Consider the following 5519-nt stretch of genomic DNA (forward strand, 5'->3'; position numbering starts at 1 on the left):
ACTTGACTCCCTGGCCCCTCTCTAACCACTGGTTATTCTCCCTCTTCACTGAAGGGGTCATTCCTGGATTTGGGGAGGCAGGCCAACGAGGGCTGCAGTGTTGCAGAGGATTTGTAAGCTGGTCAGACTGTTAAGGAGGAGCAAGACTCCAGAGACAAGAGAAGATGGAGCTATTTGGTTTACAGCCTGACATGTGTGTGCCTTTGTGTGTATGTGTCTGTGCCTATCTTTGTGTTTACTTGTGTGTCTGTGTGCATGAACGAGCTGGAAGGAGAGTCAGAGGGGAGGATATTGTATACATCAGGAGTTTTTGGTTTCTTCACCCTGGCTCTCTGGAGGGCCAAGTCAGCCATTCCTGCCCTCACCGTGGCCCCTGAGAGGAGGACTCTCCCAGTGCTCGCTCTCATCTATCTCAAGTGACTCAGGGACAGCTCTCGACTACAGGCCAGACTGGTCCCCGCTCTGTTCAACATCTGGGGTGGTGCTTTTCTGAGTGGGGAAACCAACTGGCCCAAACTATTCTCCTATAGAACACAACTGCCTCACTTTGAAACAGAATGTGTCTCAGGGTGTTCCTCAGAAGCAGAGCCTGAAAGGCTTGAGGGAGGGAGCTTTCTCCAGAGCTGATTCTAGAGAGCAGGGGTGAAGGAGAGGGAGATGAGATGGGAAGGGAAAGACCAGAGGGGATGTATCACCAAGTTTGCTACACACCTTGGGAAGGGGTCTTGCCAGCACCCCCCTAAGCTTACAGAAACAGGAACTAAAGAAGGGAGTGTGTCTCCACCAGCTTGGTTCCGAGTGGGTGGGAACTGCCCAGCAGTTCTGGGCTGTTCCTGTGCTGGCCCAGCTCCTTGTGAGGTGGAGAGGCCCTGGGGGAGGTGTGCTCAGCTTGGAGGAGGGGGGAGGGCATCAGCATGAGAAGCTGTGGGCGCTCATTGGAGGTAGTCAGGGGATGTGATATAGTGGATAGAGGTGTCTGCTACAAGCTCCACACCCAAACTCAAGAAAGAAGGATGAGGACATCCTGTACATAAAATGCCTAGGGATGAACTTAGGAAATATGAGCCATGTGCATGAAAACAGGGCCAAAACTAATGGAGGTCACAAAAAGACCAGAATAGAGCAACTTGATGTCAATTTTTTTTTTTTTAAGATTTGTTTATATAAGCACTGGGGTACAAGCCAGAGGAACAGGAGGGAGAGAATCCACCAGAGACAGAGCAGAGAGCAGAACAGGCAGACATGCAGAAGACACTGCTGAGGGAGCAGCGGGCATGACAGGAGAGGTCTGCTGTACCATGTGGGTTTCTCCCTGGCTGGCCGGGGATTGAACCCGTGCTGCAGAGGCTGTGGATAGCATCACAGTGCTGTGCTTAACCTCTTGCAACACCAGGGAGGTTCTCCAATTTTTTTTTAAGGATTTGAAAAAATAATAAATAATTGTAATAATAATAAATTTAGAGTCTAAATTTATCTGGAAGAATAAATGCAGAAAAATTGAAAAAGAACAACAACCAGGAGGATCTGTCCGATCAGATATTTAAAATATATTATAAGTAACACATGCTTGGCACTGGCATAGGAATGGGCAGGTGAGCTGATGACACACAATAGACTCCAGAAAGGGATCCAGGAAATGAGCTGGGCTGGCTTGTTTGTGACAGGAATCCGAGCACAACAGCTGGAACAAAGAAGGGAGTTTATCAGAGGCTTGTGGGGTGTCTCATGGGATCTCTGGGCTGGACTGCAACTGGGCCTGGTGAATCAAAGTGGGGACTGTGCCTCGGGAGCACACCCAGGAAGTTCTTTCAGAACTTTGTGTTTACTTGTGTGTCTGTGTGCAGGACACTCTCATTCTTCGCTCTTTTTGCAGACAAGCTTCTCTATTTTTCACATCTTTATAACATTCCTGAGTTTTGTAGCTTACATGTTAATTCTCTTTTCCACCTCAGGTTCTCAGGGAAGACACTGATTGGCTCTCTGGGGTCAGCTGACTAACAATGTGCCAGTTGAATGGAAGCCAAGGGCAGGGTCATGTCATGGGCTGCTTAACAGCACGTAGGAAGGAGGGGGAAGTTTCACAGAAATGTGGTGATAGGGGAGGGTAAGAAGTGGGGTGGAAAGTGGAACAATAGAGCTCTGTCCCATCCAAGCACATACAATGTCTTCCAAGAAAAACACGAGGAGGCAAAAATAAAATAATGGCATTTATTGGGGATGCTCTTATATTTGCAAATTGGGGAGCACAAATTCAGTAATCAACACAAACTCTGTTCAGCTGGGGTCTTTGTTTCAGGGTATTTTAAAGGAAAAATAGGAGGAAGAAAGATAGAATTGACCAAGAACTAGGTTTGGTTATAGATTACATTCCTTTAGTTCATTGGCTTTTACTCAAGGTTGTCTTGGTTACTATGAAGAAAAGAAAAAGAAAAAAAATTATATTTGCACAGTTCTCAGGGGTCATGTCTAGCTGGAAACTGGTTGTTGCTAGTCAATAAATAGGTTTTTTTTTTTTTTTGACTTAAAAGTTCATCAAAGTAGAGTCAGTTCAGTCTGAATATCCCTTTTTACAAGAGACATTTAGTAGATAGCTGTGACATGATAAGAAATATATATTTGGGGCCTTCCTGGCAGCACAAGGGGTTAAGCACAGCACTATAAAGCAATCTGCAGCCACTGCAGCAAGAGTTCGATGCCTGGCCAGGCAGGGAGTAAACCACGTGGCGTAGCAGACCTCTCCTGTCTCTCCTGCTGCTCCCCTCAGCAGTGTATTTTAGTCAGTCTGCCTGTTCTGCTCCCCACTCTGTCTTTGGTGAATCCTCTCACCCAGAGGTGCCCATGCACCTCTGGCCTGTACCCCAGTTCTTGTATGCATAAATAAACAAAAATCTTTAAATATATATGTATGTATTATATATATATGTGTGTGTATGTATGTATGTAAGTATGTATGTATGTACGTATGTATGTATTTGGTCTCTGTTTCCAGTTTCTGAAACAGAGCTCCTAAATCCCTTATAATTTCCTGAGGGATGGGGATGATAGAAGTGTCTTACTTCTAAACCCCTTGGGACTCTCTGGTGATAGGAGAGCCTTGTTTTCTAATGGGCTCCAGGACAGCCTCAGGATGGGGGCTGGTCAGCAAAATTTGACGAAGCCATGATTAAAAACTTGGAACTTTCAGCTCCACCTCCATCCTCTGGGGAGAGGATCCAGAAATTTAGTTAATAATTATTCACTCCTATGTGAAGAAGCCTCCATAAGATGCCTAAACTACAGAGTTCAGAGAGAGAGCTTCTGGGTTGGTAAACATGTCCATGTGCCAGGAGAGTTGCGTGCTCTCTAGATTTCACAGGGACAGGAGTGCCTTGTGCTCAAAAATTGTCTGGCCTCACCTTATGTAGCTCTTCATCTGACTGATCATCTATGTCCTTCATAATAAGCCAGTCAATGTAAGTGTTTCCTCAAGATCTGTGATCAGTTAAAGTAAATGATAAAATCTGAAGAAGGGGTTATGGGAACCCCTGATCTCTACTTGGTTGGTCATGGGTAACAACCTAGCACTTGTGTCATGGCATCTGCAATGGGGGACAGTCTTGTGGGGCTGAGCCCTCACCCGTACTGACTCCATGTGGTTAGGGTTGCGGTGGAATTGTTGGATACCCAGTTGGTGTCTGTAGAGTTGGAGAATGGGTTGGTGGGGCAAAGCCCCACACATTTGGTCTCAGAAATTGGGTGAATAGAGGAGACAAGTTTTCCTTTAATAACAGAGGAGAAGTTTGGGTTCAGAGGAGAAAAGATGCAGTAAATGGTGGTGGGACAGTTGCTACCTCTTTCGTTGACTTCATTACTTTCTAGAAATATTTGAGAATGAAAGTAATTTATTTCTTCTGTGCTATCTTTCTCAATTTGAAGGTCTGGAATGCTACTTCTGAATAACTCTGTTTAAAAAATTATATTTCATACGACTGGGGTAAGAAATAGCAAAATAGGTACAAAGGGGCTATGACTACCCCTAATGTTTTTTTTTTTTTTTTTTTTTATTTTTTTAGAAATTTTTTTTTTTTAAAGATTTATTTATTTATTTATTTATTTATTTATTTATTTATTTATTTATACAAGCACTGGGAGGGTGGGAGGGTGGGAGGGTGAGAGAATTCACCAGAGCCAGAGCAGGGAGCAGAGCAGGCAGAAGGACCGAAGTACACTGCTGAGGGGAGCAGCGGGCGGCAGGAGAGGTCTGCGCGCCATGTGGGACCCTCCTCCGGTGGCCGGGGAGCAGCTGGGAATCGAACCGGCACTGCAGAGGCTGCGGGCAGCTTTGCAACCCAGCGCTCAACCGCTGCGCCACCGGGGAGGCCCCCCCTAATGTTTTAATAAACTGTAAAAACTTCAAGTGTCAAAGCTTAAACACTTTTCTATGAAATGAAAACCCAAGCACTTTTTCTCTTTTCTAACGTCACATGTTTTACCATAAATAAGCACTTTTGAAATAGCTACAGAATGCATTCCACCTGCATGGTGGAAAACCTCCTGTGGATAATACCTTAATGCCCCTAAATGAGTCACTAAGTCTGACTGTTCAATGTGTTGCTATCAGTTGGTTTTCTAAAACCTTCCACCAAATTCAATACCTTCAGCACAGCACATACCTGTAGGCTAAGTTCATTCTATAGCCAGATTTTTTTCAATGGTAGGTGCTTATGTTGCCATTTCTGTCAGGATAATAACAGGTACAAATAGCTCTCTTTCTGTAATCCTAAAACCAACCAAAAAGGAAAGTAGATGCCAGGATACCAAAATATTTCATACCTAGAAGCAAATGCATTCAGTTCCTTTTCACACAGCACAGAACAAGAAGCCATCGATGTGCTTCCTATTTCTTTTCCAAATGAATAGTTTGGGATAGACTTTCCTGAAACGCTCAACCTCCATGGTGGGACATCTAGAACTGGGGTGGAGGCCTGAAGTGTGGGGGGTGAGAGGATTCACCAGAGACAGAGTGGGGAGAAGAACAGGCGGATCTACTGAAATACACTACTGAGGGGAGCAGCAGGCGAGACAGGAGAGGTCTGCTGTGCCATGTGGGTCACCAACCTGGCCGGAGATCGAACTCATGCTGCAGTGGCTGATGATAGCTTGATCGCACTGAAATTAACCCCTGTGCCACCAGGGAGGCCCCCATGACTTTTTTTTTTTAAAGCAAAATTCTGCAAAGTCCAGTATTTCAAAACTTTGCTCAAGTTTTCCTTCATAGGGCGCTGCCATTTGGGTGAGCTCGGCTCTTGAGGACATTGCGGTGACTCCACACGGCCCTTCCCTTGTCGTGTTCACCACCCTTCTCAGTGGGTTTGAAGTCATCTTACTTGTACTTCTTTCATACCCTGAATTCCCTGAATCCTTTTTTTCCTGTCTTTCTCACTTAGTAACCCCCGTGCTGGTTAAGCTCTTTCCTCTTACTCTGTCCCTAACCTGAGCAGCTGTCAGGACTACCAGCACCACCGAAACACCACAGCACG

This window comes from Talpa occidentalis, unplaced genomic scaffold, assembly GCF_014898055.3.
Source record: "Talpa occidentalis isolate TD23 unplaced genomic scaffold, MPIMG_talOcc4v2.1 talOcc4.7, whole genome shotgun sequence".
NCBI classification, from domain to species: Eukaryota; Metazoa; Chordata; class Mammalia; order Eulipotyphla; family Talpidae; genus Talpa; species Talpa occidentalis.